Source organism: Lepidochelys kempii, chromosome 21 (genome assembly GCF_965140285.1).
Source record: "Lepidochelys kempii isolate rLepKem1 chromosome 21, rLepKem1.hap1, whole genome shotgun sequence".
NCBI lineage: Eukaryota > Metazoa > Chordata > Testudines > Cheloniidae > Lepidochelys > Lepidochelys kempii.
In genome coordinates this window covers 2,327,536-2,343,221 of record NC_136400.1, presented here as the reverse complement: position 1 = coordinate 2,343,221, position 15,686 = coordinate 2,327,536, and the positions used below count along the sequence as shown (strand labels likewise).

The 15,686-nt window shown below is 53.0% G+C and overlaps 1 protein-coding gene across 2 annotated transcripts in view; it reads right to left on the bottom strand.

Annotated features, from left to right (window-relative positions):
• Positions 1 to 5,064, bottom strand: part of RHOC (ras homolog family member C) — a 34,231-nt gene extending 29,167 nt beyond the window's left edge. The window contains exon 1 of one of the 2 annotated variants that reach the window (XM_073320365.1): positions 4,965 to 5,064. The gene's annotated coding sequence lies outside the window, so the exon portion shown is untranslated. Of the gene's footprint in view, positions 1 to 2,610; positions 2,699 to 4,964 lie in introns of those variants that run through there. The other variant, XM_073320366.1, reaches the window with a different exon arrangement.
• Positions 5,065 to 15,686: the final 10,622 nt, after the last annotated feature.

The following is a 15,686-nucleotide window of genomic DNA, read 5'->3' as shown; positions in this document are numbered from 1 at the left end:
GGGACCAGACTTCAATGAGAAACTGCTGAGCTTCAGTTCATTTGCAAATTTGACCCCATCAGCTCAGGATTAAACACAGTCTGTGAATGGCTCGCCAACAACAAAAGCAGTTTCCTCCTCCCTTGGTGTTCACACCTCAACTGCTAGAAGAGGGCCTCAGCCTCCCTGATTGAACTAACCTTGTTATCCCTAGCCTGATTCTTGCTTGCATATTTATACCTGCCTCTGGAAATTTCCACCACATGCATTTGAGGAAGTGGGTATTCACCCACAAAAGCTTATGCTCAAATAAATTGGTTAGTCTCTACGGTGCCACAAGTACTCCTTTTCTTTTTACTAATCAACATTGGGGCCTCAGGGCGCTCTTGTTGTTTATTTGTTTTGTAATAATGGTACATATGAAGTTCTTTAGATAGTCAAAACACCATGCAAACAAACAAATTTATAATATAATTTTAACCCAAAGTCCCTCTTAAAAATGTTTCAAGATTATATGTACGGGAGAATGTCTAATGGGCTTGGCCCATTCATAAAGTCTCAGCTCAGTAATGAACAGGCATGTGGCAATAGGTATTAATAAATAACATATGCATTAAACATATCCTTTACCTAATACTGAGCTCAACACTTTCTTCAGAATTGTAGCTCTGAACTTTGATATTTTATATGTCACAACACTAAAGTGCAAAAGCTAACTTTTTTATAGTTGCTAAACCAGTCAGGCTGCTTTGAGTTCAGGATCTTATTTTAAAAGAACTCAAACTGAAGTTCTAGATCCTCTGACTGGAGTTTAATAGATCCTCAGACAGGAACTTATTTTAATAGAACTTAGAGCTAAAGGAGCATAGGGCAACCAAAGAGCACACAGTAAGGAACACTCCTTTAGTACTGCTAGGTGCTAAAGACAGCCTTCTTTCTTCCATTTTTTGACTCCATCTGGAGTCTGCATTACTTTTGTCCCCTCATCCAAGAAAGGAATGAGTGCAGATGGTAGCCTTTCCCCATAGGCAATAACCTCAGAGTATTTCACCTATTGTATGGATTTATTTAATAAGAGGCTTGTCAATTACAAGACTCTTCATTATACAAATGGCAGACCGAGAGCACTTCGTAAAAAAATTAATGCTCAGCAGCATCTAGGAATCAGTTGCCTGCCGAGCCTGATTTCATCTGATACATGACCCCTTTAGAAAGCACAGAATTTGGCTTTATATACCACCTTTCCTGCTTTGTGTATCCCCCACACTTTGCACAGTAGTGCATCAGATTCCTGCTGGCTAAAGAGGCTGCCATTTTACACTTGGCATTCACACAAGGATTTGTTTATAACCGTGTGTTGGGAGGGATGCTGGGCAGGACGTGAGGATTATTCCATGTTCTGAGAAATGCCGCAAGATTTCCTTAGGAAGTTATTGTTGCAAATCACCTCTGAATTCAGATGACTGTGGCTCTACTTTTGGAAGTTTACTGTTCCACAAAATTTCTTTTCAAAATAGGGAAACAAAGGCTCAACATCCAAAGCCATCTGATTTCATTGGCACCTATCTCAGTTTTCAAGGAGAGGAAGTGCATCTTACATAAAAAATTCTTACAACCCACCACACTTTAGAATGTAGAGACACATCTTCCCCACCCCCTCAATTAAGCTATCTAGTCTATCTTCATTCTAAGGCAGCATAGGTCTCTTATTACACATTTATTAATACAAGGGATTCTGCCAACATTTATCTTCAGGAATAAGGGACATGTTATTCGCTTCCAACAAAAAAACAGGTTTCAGAGTAACAGCCGTGTTAGTCTGTATTCGCAAAAAGAAAAGGAGTACTTGTGGCACCTTAGAGACTAACCAAGTACTCCTTTTCTTTTAACAAAAAACCAGTCTCAGGAACTGTTCCTACCTGGTGTAGTTTTGTGCTGTTATTGCCCTGGAGCCAGTCAATATTTGTCTAATACATTCCTTACCTCTAATCCTCACAAACACAAACAGAAGATTACAATGTATATTTTGTTTACAGGTTTCAGAGTAACAGCCCTGTTAGTCTGTATTCCCAAAAAGAAAAGGAGGACTTGTAGCAACTTAGAGACTAACCAATTTATTTGAAGCATAAGCTTTCGTGAGCTTTTGCTCAAATAAAGTGGCTAGTCTCTAAGGTGCCACAAGTACTCCTTTTAATTTTGTTTACACAAGCTTCTGATAACCTGCTGGGTGTGGGTCACGTAACTCTGTGCATTTTCCATTTAGATACAACCTCTCTAAGCAAATATCTTCTACTAGGCACATGATTCCAGTTTAAGGCCCCTACACTCTCACCCGTAGCTAAGGAAGGAAAACAGACCATAAATTACAGCTGTTTGGAGGCCAGAAGACACTTAGTACAATCAAAGTAAAGTGTGACTGAAAGTGGAATATAAATAGGAATGCACAACTAAAGCCCTTGAATAGTCTTTTGTCTATGTTATAACACAATTTTAAATCCTTTTCACAATTTGCTTAAAACGTGACTTTTTCCTTTATCCATGACCCAGTTAGTTTCAATCAGCTTGAGGTCTCAGCACACAACATGTCCTCCAGTCACAGACTGCCCACTATAAACTGACTCCACAACTTACTGTTTTATGCTCGGGTTGTCTGGCGGCTGAGGCTGGATTCAGGGGGCTTGGCTGCTGCTGAAAAGACTTGGCTGCCAGACTGTTAATGCTGGAGAGAACCGCTCAGTCATGGTTTTGGAATGCTTACTTACTCCTAAGACACTACAAAGCTATTCCTCCTTCCCACCCCCCTAACATCAGTGTTTAAAAACCACCTCAGTAGTAAGCAAGGAACACTTTTTAGAACGCAGAGTTGCTGTTCAGAAAATATGGAAATGCAGTGTTAGCACTGGGACGCTGCTCCTTTAACAGGAAAATGACCAGAGGAGCACGCACACACATACAGCAAGTCAAATAGTGGGGGCATGGGGGAACCTCCACCATTTCAGTCAGCTTGGTTCAAACAAACTTCTTCTAGCATCAGCTGTAGGTGTTCTCCAGTTGACAGTGACACAGGAGACCAAGCAGCGAGCACTCCTACGCTGATTAACAAGTCACACTCTTGCTACACTCAGACAGTAGTGGCCTCTGCACACAGCTCCTCAGGGGAAGTGGGTGTACATATGCAAGAGACGGTCACGGAAAGGCTAGCCGGGATGTTTGCTCAGCTCAGCTGGCTGTTCTCCCCCACCCACAAGTCTCTCAGTGTAGCCCAGGCCCCCACCCATCCCCAGTTACTCAGCACACCCCCAAAGGAAGGGACGAACCAGCCAGGGAAGTGTTTCCTAACCGCCCTCCCTGCACCAGCTGCTGGGCTGAGACAAAGCTCAACCCAAGCAGGGCTTTGCAGGGCAGGGCAGGGCAGGGCAGGGGGATGACCCCCAAGAGAAGGGGACACAAAGGGGTAAATGAACCCCTCCCTCCAGAACAGGATAGGGGAGAGAAGGCTTTTCCCCCACACCTCACTGCTAGAACCCCACTGCACACCCACCCAACTACCCCCACCCACCCCTGTTCACCCCTACGCCAACCCCACTGACCCCCACACCCCCCAGAACAGCCCTGCCACTCCCAACTTCCTAGGGCCCCATCTCACCCCTGAAGCTCCCATAACCAAGTCATGCCCCAACTCCCCACTATGTCCCCTCTTAGCCCCCAACCCACACACGTCCCCACAACCTCCTCACCCCCAATGCCCATCATAACACCGCCTCACACACAGCCCCCACCCTGAGTGCTCCCCCCACCAGCCTCTACCCACATACCCCCTGACCCCAGACTCCCTCTGACCCCACCAGCCCCTACCCACAAACTCCCAGACCCCATAGACCCCCTCTGACCCCACCAGCCCCTACCCACAAACTCCCTGACCCCAAACCCCATAGACCCCCTCTGACCCCACCCGCCTCTACCCACATACCCCCTGACCCCAGACCCCATAGACCCCCTGACCCCACCCGCCTCTACCCACAAACTCCCTGACCCCAGACCCCATAGACCCCCTCTGACCCCACCCGCCTCTACCCACAAACTCCCTGACCCCAGACCCCATAGACCCCCTCTGACCCCACCCGCCTCTACTCACATACCCCCTGACCCCAGACCCCCTCTGACCCCACCAGCCCCTACCCACAAACTCCCTGACTCCAGACCCCATAGACCCCCTCTGACCCCACCCGCCTCTACCCACATACCCCCTGACCCCAGACCCCCTCTGACCCCACCAGCCCCTACCCACAAACTCCCTGACCCCAGACCCCATAGACCCCGTCTGACCCCACCAGCCCCTACCCACAAACTCCCTGACCCCATAGACCCCCTCTGACCCCACCAGCCTCTACCCACAAACTCCCTGACCCCATAGACCCCCTCTGACCCCACCCGCCTCTACCCACATACCCCCTGACCCCAGACCCCATAGACCCCCTGACCCCACCCGCCTCTACTCACATACCCCCTGACCCCAGACTCCCTCTGACCCCACCAGCCCCTACCCACAAACTCCCAGACCCCATAGACCCCCTCTGACCCCACCAGCCCCTACCCACAAACTCCCTGACCCCAAACCCCATAGACCCCCTCTGACCCCACCCGCCTCTACCCACATACCCCCTGACCCCAGACCCCATAGACCCCCTGACCCCACCCGCCTCTACCCACAAACTCCCTGACCCCAGACCCCATAGACCCCCTCTGACCCCACCCGCCTCTACCCACAAACTCCCTGACCCCAGACCCCATAGACCCCCTCTGACCCCACCCGCCTCTACTCACATACCCCCTGACCCCAGACCCCCTCTGACCCCACCCGCCTCTACTCACATACCCCCTGACCCCAGACCCCCTCTGACCCCACCAGCCCCTACCCACAAACTCCCTGACCCCATAGACCCCCTCTGACCCCACCCGCCTCTACCCATATCTCCGCCCGGTACCTCGGCCGCGGGGCTCTCGCTGGCTCGGGCTGCTCGGGCTCCGCGGCGAGCGGGACTGAGCCGGGCAGGGCGGGGCCGCGCGGGACTGACAGCGCCGGGCCGCCCACCCCGCCGGGCCTGCTGCGGCCGCCCCCGCCCCGGGGGCGGGGCGTATGGGGGAGGGGGGATGGCACAGGGAGGGGGGATGGCACAGGGTGTATGGGGGAGGGGGATGGCACAGGGAGGGGGGATGGCACAGGGTGTATGGGGGAGGGGGGATGGCACAGGGAGGGGGGATGGCACGGGGTGTATGGGGGAGGGGATGGCACGGGGTGTATGGGGGAGGGGGATGGCACAGGGAGGGGGGATGGCACAGGGTGTATGGGGGAGGGTGGATGGCACAGGGAGGGGGGATGGCACGGGGTGTATGGGGGAGGGGGGATGGCACAGGGAGGGGGGATGGCTCGGGGCGTATGGAGGTGGGGATGGCACAGGGAGGGGGGATGGCACGGGGTGTATGGGGGAGGGGGGATGGCTCGGGGCATATGGAGGTGGGGATGACACGGGGTGTATGGGGGAGGGGGGATGGCACAGGGAGGGGGGATGGCACAGGGTGTATGGGGGAGGGGGGATGGCACAGGGAGGGGGGATGGCACGGGGTGTATGGGGGAGGGGGGATGGCACAGGGAGGGGGGATGGCACGGGGTGTATGGGGGAGGGGATGGCACGGGGTGTATGGGGGAGGGGGATGGCACAGGGAGGGGGGATGGCTCGGGGTGTATGGGGGAGGGTGGATGGCACAGGGAGGGGGGATGGCACGGGGTGTATGGGGGAGGGGGGATGGCACAGGGAGGGGGGATGGCACGGGGTGTATGGGGGAGGGTGGATGGCACAGGGAGGGGGGATGGCACGGGGTGTATGGGGGAGGGGGGATGGCACAGGGAGGGGGGATGGCACAGGGTGTATGGGGGAGGGGGGATGGCACAGGGAGGGGGGATGGCACGGGGTGTATGGGGGAGGGGGATGGCACAGGGAGGGGGGATGGCACAGGGTGTATGGGGGAGGGTGGATGGCACAGGGAGGGGGGATGGCACAGGGAGGGGGGATGGCTCGGGGCGTATGGAGGTGGGGATGGCACAGGGTGTATGGGGGAGGGGGGATGGCACAGGGAGGGGGGATGGCACGGGGTGTATGGGGGGATGGCACAGGGAGGGGGGATGGCACGGGGTGTATGGGGGAGGGGGGATGGCACAGGGAGGGGGGATGGCACGGGGTGTATGGGGGAGGGGGATGGCACAGGGAGGGGGGATGGCACAGGGTGTATGGGGGAGGGTGGATGGCACAGGGAGGGGGGATGGCACAGGGTGTATGGGGGAGGGTGGATGGCACAGGGAGGGGGGATGGCACGGGGTGTATGGGGGAGGGGGGATGGCACAGGGAGGGGGGATGGCACGGGGTGTATGGGGGAGGGGGGATGGCACAGGGAGAGGGGATGGCTCGGGGCGTATGGAGGTGGGGATGGCACAGGGTGTATGGGGGAGGGGGGATGGCACAGGGAGGGGGGATGGCACGGGGTGTATGGGGGGATGGCACAGGGAGGGGGGATGGCACGGGGTGTATGGGGGAGGGGGGATGGCACAGGGAGGGGGGATGGCACAGGGTGTATGGGGGAGGGGGGATGGCACAGGGAGGGGGGATGGCTCGGGGCATATGGAGGAGGGGAGGGGGATGGCACAAGGTGGAGGATGGGGAGGGAGATGACATGGGGGAGGGGGATGGGGAGGAGGTGCAGAGGCAAGGGCTGACACAGGGTGTTGGCAGCAGGAGCTGGGAGATTAGGTACAGGCCTGGAAATGGGGAGAGGGGCTGGAGGTAGAGACTGGGACCTGGGGGCTGGTACAGGGTCAGAGGGGAAGTGCAAAAGGAGCTGTAGGAACAAGAATTCCCCCCCCGCCCCCCACCGCACACACACAAACTGGTGCTCACTCCTGCCCCCTCCCTGGACCCCCGCAGCTCTAGGGGGTCTCTGGGGACCAACCTCTGTATGGGGAATTGTCAATGAAGCTTTAACTCCCCACTTCCAACCCCAGAACCTGGCAGCTTGTGTGGTGCACTGCTGCCCTGCTCATCTAGGAGTGTGTTACCCAAGTGTTAGTGACTCCAGCATTCACCAGCCAGGGGAGAATCTTTAAAATACCCTTTGAACTGGAGACAGGTGAAACGGGCGGAGCGCTGGTCCAGGCTTGTAAAACCCCGTGGGTTGGGTTTTCATTCTGCAGAACCTTGGGGTTTGGGATCCCTGTCCCAATTGCACATCTGGAGAGCTCCAATAAGGGGTTCTAGCTGCACCCAGCTCCCGGAGAACAGAGGATTTCCCCTATCTGTGGATTGCACCAGCAGGAAAAATACCCCTCCTGTGTAATTGGGTACTCAGAAATTAGAGCTAGGATGTCACTTAATGGGACAGGGTTGGGATTAGCATGAGGGGCTGATCTTAACATCTCGCTGACTATTTCCTCTGTTCCCAGGGAATGCACTTGCTGCTACTTCCCTTCACAGTGAACTTTTCCCATGTTCTAAATTATTATTTAATTGCCAGTCTTAATAACAGGCCTCCAAAAACCTTCCAAAAAGCATATCTGGGCCAACACTTTTCAATAGGAAAGATGCAGTTCTGTTCCTTTCTCCTTAATCCCCCACCCCCCAACACACATACCTCCTCATTAATACTTTCAAGCCTTGGCATTTTGGCAAGATATAGCAGCAGGCCAAGACACAGGATAGATGTGGGTTTTGGTAGAGGCTTGTGTATTTATAAATCGCTGCAACTCCTCAGCCCGAAACAGCTGCTCTGTTCTCCAGTTTCAGTTCGTAATGCCCAGTGCCCATCTTGGAAAGGGTTTTTCTAAGTAGGCAACATTAGCTGCAGCAGCTTCCCGAAGCCAGGATGGCAAATGCCTGTTTTCTAGCCTGACAGAAACCCCTCAGCGACCTTGTCGTCCTCTGCACGGTCTGGCATGGAAGGGTTGTGCCCAAGCAGCTGAACTCACACGCAGAATGGTTACTGGAGCATTTTGTGCACACGGCAGGTGAAACTAGACAATCACGACGCTCGTGAATGAGCTCACACAGGAAAATGATACAGGACAAAAACACCCTGTCACCAGTGGGTGAACACTTTTCACAATGCACTCACTCTCTGACCAATCAGCCCTCATCCTCAAAGGAAACTGGTGTAACGCTTTCAAAAATGAGCTCAGGAGTTTAAATTCATAACTTTGCTAGACACTAAAAATCCTGGTCTTAATAAAGACACGGGATTTATAGTTTATTACAACAATCGGTAACCCACAACCCTTCCTTTTTGCCCCAGGACTGCAGAGGTGTTAACGGGCCATTCTACCTTGAATGGTCCCTTACAATATATGCTAACTACTGGGGCTAAACAATCTGTGCCACCCAGCATTTAGCTGGGATGCTGGAAGTACCTTTTCCAGGCCTGACAACCAGAGCTCTGTGGCAATGTCAACAGTGGCAATTAAAGGACAAAACTTTTCTCTTTCAGAGGCGTTAACCCCTCCTGCCCCAGAGACAAAAAGTTTTGCCGGGGCCCGTGCCAGTGCGAAACGCCACTTGTTGGGAGTGGAAGTTTTTCGTGGGCAGCAGAGCCAACGATCAGCGGCTACGCTGCGCGACTTTTAGCGGCACGGCTGTGCGACAGAACCATATTGCTCAAAGCTGTGAGTGTCGACAGAGCCTGTGTGGCTCAAAAGCTCATCTCTCACCCACAGAAGTGGTCCAGTAAAAATATTGTCTTAGCTTCCTCATCTGTCAGCCATTGTGCTAGGTCCTAGCCAAACAGTAAATGACACCACCTGCCCTGAAGGCCTTACGATAGCCAGTCTGTGTAGTATGGTCGGTAGCCAGTTGTGCCTAGTAGTCTGTCTCATATCTATTAGGTAGCCTGTGTCATGCTGCTAGTAGCCAGGCTATCAAATAGCTCATCCCTTCCATATGGCTAGTAGCTAGGATAGAGCGTCTAGGAACCAGTCTGCTGTGGCCCCTAGCCAGTTGACCTGAGATTTAAGGCTTTGGTGAAATAGAAACGCAAAAAACATAATTGTCAAATGTATTCCTTGTTGGGAAAACCTCGAGCAATTCATATTTCGTTCACGAGACACAAGTGAACACACACAGAGGCAGAGTCATACGAACCTCACACACACACTCATGCTTGCACACACCCCTATGAAGCTAACACCACCATCCTTAGCCACAGGAGACAGCAAGCATTCTTGCAGCTGTGCAACAGGCAAGGACTGTGATTTACAAACATAAACATGACCCGCAAGGCAGGAATCAGGAAACTGACAAGGTCAGGCTCTGCTGGCTGTGGCATTTCCTGTCTTTATAGCCATCCACAGCAGCAAGACGACTATGAGGCCTTATTTTATGCTATTTATTTATTCCTGAGGGTAGGAGTTTCGTGCTGCATCAAATGACGAGGGACTGGATGAAGCGGGAGCAGAAGGTGATGTAAGCCGCTGCAAAGCGGATACAGCGCAGACCGAACCTGGCCGATCTTCCTGAGCAATCGTTTCATCTTTCAGCAAGAGCTCGGTCTCAAGGGAGAGGAAGAATTCTTACTGATTAAAAGAAAGGATTAGACCTTTACTGTAAGTGAATAAAAACAGTGTTCACCCCTACAGTCACTAGAGCCATCAACTGTCAGGACAGAAGCTGATCTCCACCTGAGTGGGGTGCAGCTCCCATGGGATAGTGATCAGCTTTATTGGTCATTGCTGCGGTCAGGATAGGAGGCTGGCTGGCCCATTGGTCTCTTCCAGCACAATGGGAAATGGGACATTGTAATGGAAGTACAATGACCGAGGCACTGAACTGGGAATCGAGAGTACTGGGCATTATTCCAACCTCAGCCTTCTGCTCCATGTGCAATCACCAGTCTGTCCTCAGTTTCTTCATCTGTAAACTGGTGGTGACGCTGCTGACACACCTTTGTCGACTACTTTGCGCATGGCGTGTGAAAAACGTTCTACAAACACAGAGCTCTGGATTTACTTGGTTGCGGCTGCCTCCATGGTTTTGTGATTCCAGATTTCAGGACTGATGATAACTAGAGCCTGCAGTTATGTCGGGCAGTGCTGAGAGCAAAGCTGGTTAGATCATTTCCATCCATGGCGAGCAGAGGAAAACAACATGGGGACATTTTCCTGATTTCTTTTTTCTCACCACCTAGAGAACCACTCCGGGCATTTTCATCAGCATCCAGCACGTTGCTCAGGTATGGCTCAGTTATGATTTCCCATCACACAGGGATTTGTCAAGAAAGGAAGGGTAAGTCAAAGCGTATCCATGGTCCTGCTTGAAAGTCCCAGCTGCAGGCCGTGAGTCAGCTAGGAGGGAAAGCCAGCCCCGGACTCTGGTTCAGACCCACCACAGCCTATAAACCCTTTGCTATTTTAAAGGCGTTTGGCCTCAGAGACAATTGTTCTTAATTTACTGGGCTTCGGATTTGGAGTTGGCTCCAAAGGAAACATTTCCATATAAAAAAAGGGAAACAAGGAGGAAGTTTTAACTTCAACTCCTTCCCAGGTTTCCTTTCCTTTATACAGCCCCCAGCCTGTGCTCCAGAAAAACAAGTGTCCTGTTCTCTTCAGAAGTAGTGTCTAGTCTCATGCCTTTCCCCCTGCAAACAATGAGCGCGTTTGTGTGCCGGAGAGAGTGTGTATGTGCCTAGATAACACTTGGATACAGGGGAGGGAGAAAGCAAACACAGGAGGGCCGCAGGAAAGGAACCAAACAGGGATGATTTCAGCAGTTATCCAGATCTATACAAATTCCCTGGAATGGCTCACAGTTTCCAGCTTGTGGCTTCTGCTTCTTCCTGCCACCCAGGAAGCACAAACACTGCTGGGAAGAGGGAGTCCTGTTCCCAGGACTGGGGTCTGAGATCACCTGGGGCCTCCTGCTAACAGACAGAGAAGCCCTGGCATCTCCAGTGAAAATGACACCACACATAAACCTGGTTTCCATTGAGAGGCTCCTGGGAACTGGGTGCCCAAGTACCATGCACCCATCGAGGTGCTATGTCCATATACCACCCAACAGAAAATCCACTTCTCCCCATCCAGGATGTCTTCAGAGCGATGGGAGTCAATATTAAATCCCTCCCCCCCCCCACTTCCCCCAGCTCCTGTTGACACATGGTCTCTGCCTCCAGTATCTCATCTTCAAGACAAAAGAGGGATGGAGTTGGGCAGGGATGGCTCCCAAGCTTCTCCGCTATACACTGTCTTTTTCCTGAAGATGAGATCCTGGAGGCAGAAATCGAGCATGCTGCTTTTCATTGTCCCTTGCTCCCAGATGGACTCACATTCTCTCCACCAACCAGAGATCTATGGAGTTTAATGTTCTGCTGATGTCTTTGTACCAGCTGGGTGGGTCTTTCACGCTGCAGATTAGTCACTGCATAATTAAAGCGTTTGCTTCTTTCAGCACGGTCCCACTTGTGATTACTCTAATCTTGCTATTCAGACTATTTATGCTTTGCTCACCCTGTCACCCTGACCAGAGGCAGCTGCTTACACAGGAGTTACTGTGGCCACCAGGAATTTTCTGAGGGCCAGCATCACATCGCTGCCGCATGCATTGCAAAGTGACAACATGCCATGGCGTGGCCGGAGAGGGGCTGTTATCCTGTTGATACTGATACCTGTGCCAAGCAGTTTTCTTTCTCTGGGGGTGGGAGATCACCTCTACCAGTGGTCCCACGTCTGTGGCTTCCCCAGGCTCGTGCCAGTGGCAGGGTTTACTTGCTAGTACGCAGCGTTGATTGTGCCAGCCATTAATCCTGCCCATCTGCCAGGCAGCACTGGTAGTGCGCAATGCTCCCGTCTCCGGCTCTCCGTCCAGTGGCAGCCCAGGACGGACGTGGTGCTCACACCCACACATCACCTTGTACCTGTTGCCTGTGAATTTGGTGCTGCTGAAAAGTGCTGGATCAATGGAGGCTTCTGTTAGCCTCCAGGACTGAGATGGCCCAGGCAGAGTGGGGCAAGCTTCCCTCACACTGCCCTCCGCACTGCACCCTGCAGCCCTGGACGAGAAAGGAGCAGTCTTGAACTTTGCTGGGTAGCCCAGGCGGCTAGTGCCCCTCACACGGGTGGCTGCTGTAATGTGGACACCTGGCCCCAGGTTACCATGCTCAAGTCCAGCAACTCAATTCCCAAAGGCCGGCAGCTGGCCCTCCAATGGCCCAGGCTGTCATTCACCCCTGCCCTGTTCTGAGCGGGATGTCTCTGCAGGTAAAGTCCGGCAGGAATTAGCAGGGATCTCCAGGATGGATCTCCTCGTCTTTGGAAAGCGGAGAGAGCAGAAATAAATTCCAGTGTCCAGCACAGAGGAGGGCAAGGGTGGGAGCAGCGAGTGAAATACAGTGCAACAGGATATTTCCCTTGGGCTTTGCTTACCTTGTTATTTCCCTTCCACTTCCATCTCCTGAACTTCTTGAGCCCTGGAGAGTATCCTTCTGCATTTTTATGAGAGTCGACTGCCTGGAACGGTGCTGCTCCCCAGACAAATGGGGCAGCATGAGGAATCTCACACTGTGGGCTGTGAGATTTACTCAAACATGAACCTCTGTTAAATAAAAAGAAAAGGAGGACTTGTGGCACCTTAGAGACTAACCAATTTATTTGAGCATAAGCGTTCGTGAGCTACAGCTCATGCATCCGATGAAGTGAGCTGTAGCTCACGAAAGCTCATGCTCAAATAAATTGGTTAGTCTCTAAGGTGCCACAAGTCCTCCTTTTCTTTGTACTTGTAGAGTTAACACGGCACCACTCCCCTCCTATGGATGCAGGTATACTGGTACAGAGGTGTTTCATGTTGGTATTGCTACTCCTGTATAGGAAGGGGAATGACTGTACCAACGTAAGGCAGCTTGATAGTAGAATAACTGCATCCATACAAGGTCTTGTGCCACTAACTGTTTTGGCAAAAAATCACCCCCTTACTGAAAGAGTTATATCAATCCAACAACTGTGTGCAAGCCAGGCCTTTCGCCCTCAGCATCACCATTCCCCTGTCTGCCAGGCTCTTTCTCATTAAATGTTCGGCCTCAGTGTTGCATTAGACACAGAAGCCAGGTTGGTGCCCCCACCATGCATCATTCCCACTGCGTTGCCAAGGTGGAGTGTTTTGCTGACAGTTTCTGCAGTTCAGGGTGTGCTTTAATGTAGACAACAAATGCGCTGGGGCTGAACTAACATTGCTCTGGGAACCTTTAACTTCTGAACATCCTGAGCTGTGGGTGTTTCCGCGCCCTGCCTTAGCCATGCATTCATTGAATATTACAAGAGACGCAGTAGTAGTGCTCAGGGCCAACACAGTTAGTGCTGTTCCACCCCACTGCCAGCTGCTAACAGAGCCTGTCCCCACTTCCTCTGCCTAGCATCGGCCCCGCCCTGGCTTTGGAGAGGTGAATCCCTGCACACGTGCCTTTCCATTGGCAGCAGGCCTGATTCTCCACTGCTCTGCACCTTCTGTCGGCATTTGTACCTGTGCAAAATCCTGGCATTCTGATTCAGTACTGGTGCAAAGGACAATGCCTGGTGCTGGGCTATAGTGAATGAGGCCCAGTGATTGGAGCCAGGGACCCCTGAGCTCTGTTGCCAGCTCTGTGGCAGAGCAGCTGTGCAATCCTGGGAGAGTCACCACCTCTGTTTCAGTTTCCCCATTTATTTAATGGGATAAGACCTGCCTCATGCTGGGCTGTGGCAAGACCTGTTTGTAAAGTAAGCTGCAATTCATCTCCCACTCGCCCTTCCCCAACCTTTGGCTGAGGGCTTGTCTACAAGCAGTTTAACTAAAGGCATGGTTTTAAACCAGTGCAAAGGCTGTGTGGACTCTATTATTTCAGTTTAAAGCAGGCTTGGCTTATTGTGGTTTAGTTTAAGTCCATTGGGACAGGCTTAAGCTAAAAGAAAATAAGCCACTCAAACCTAATAAGAGGGCCCACACAGGCTTTGCAACAATTTAACCAGACTGCTTCAAATGAATCAGTGCAGGTTTGTGTGTAGACAAGGCAGGAGGACTCAGCTCCTGCAAGTGCCCACGCAATTCTAATTGTTTGATGATTTTGGGGGGACATTTTCAGTTGATTTCTGTTTGAAAATGTAAAAAGAAACTTAAAAAGTCATGTTATAAAGCGGTCCAAACCCAATGGTAACGGAGCCTCCCCCGCGGGCTGGGGCCGGACAGACCCCGCTCCGCCCGGGTCCCCCTGCCCCGGGCTTGGGGCTTCCTTCCCGTCCGGACACCAGGTCAACCCGGAGCCTCCCCCACGGGCTGGGGCCGGACAGACCACGCTCCGCCTGGGTCCCCCTGCCCCGGGCTCGGGGCTTCCTTCCCGTCCGGACACCAGGTCAACCCGGAGCCTCCCCCGCGGGCTGGGGCCGGACGGACCCCTGTTTTCAGACCAGGGGAAGGACAGGCAGGTGGAGCCAACATGGGGTGACCAGCTAGCACCCCACAGCCTGCCAGCAAGGGGGTGGGGAGCACTGCTTGGGAGCCAGGGCGCAAGCACATGGCTGGGGCAGGGTCCCTGCAGTGGCAGCATACAGCCCGCGCTGGGAAGCACGAGGAGCAGGCTCGGGAGTGCCCCAAGAGACGAATACGTTTTCCTTGTAAAGGCTCTTCTGATCCTAATGAATAGCCCATTAGCCAGATGTCAATCAGAGCCTGCCAGAAGCCTGGACTCCATCTAGCCCATTGATTTTGGCCGTGGGCTCTCCTTCAGAAAGTTTCTCTCAGTCAGATTCAGAGGCAGGAGCGGTGAGGGTGTTGTACTAAACACCACGGCTGCCCTCTAGTGCCCCGCTGCACACCACACAGAGCTGCACTCCTGGTTCCTTACCTGGCACCTGCCCACCATGTTCTAGCTCACACAAGGTGGGCGAAGCACCAGGCTGACTGTGCAGTCGTGACGGTGCGTTCACCACAGAGGCGCTCTGGAGCTACGTGGGGTGAAGACGCACAGCCCCGGAAGGTCTGAGGAAGAATGAGGAGACCCCATTAAAGCCAGAGGCAAGTCTCAGAGGGCACGTCTACACGGCAGCCGGGACACACGGACTCAGGCTCGTTCTACGCAAGCCAGCATGCTAACAATAGCAGTGTAGACGTTACGGCTCAGGTGGCCGCTCAGGCGAGCTGCTTGAGTCCAAGCTCATCCGAACATGTGGGTCCAAACTCAGGGGGCCAGCCCCAGCCCCAACAACAACGTCACGCTGCTATTTCTAGCATGCTTGCTCGAGTGGAGCTAGCATGAACCTGCCTACCTAGGCTCGGAGGCTGCTCCCAGCTGCAGCGTGGCCAGGGGGTAACAAGAAAAAGCCCTGCGAGAGCCATTACCGCTATAAGCTCAGCTCTTTATGGGTAAAGATCACAGGTCAGGATTTGACTGGGGCACTCGGCAGCTCTGAAAATCAGGCCACTCCTTTGGGTGCCCTGGCTTCAGGCACACCAGCTGCAAAATGCTGGTAAGAATCGGCCCCTCTCTCCTTGGGCGTGTTAGGTGAGCTGAGCGTACGCTGGGGCAGGCCCAGAGACAATCCCAGACACACAATTTAGTTGGCTTGACTAGCACACATTTCAAGAGACTCTCGTATTTCTCATTACTTGAGGTCAGCACTGCCCGTCTTGTTGGTGGCCCCATTACGCACG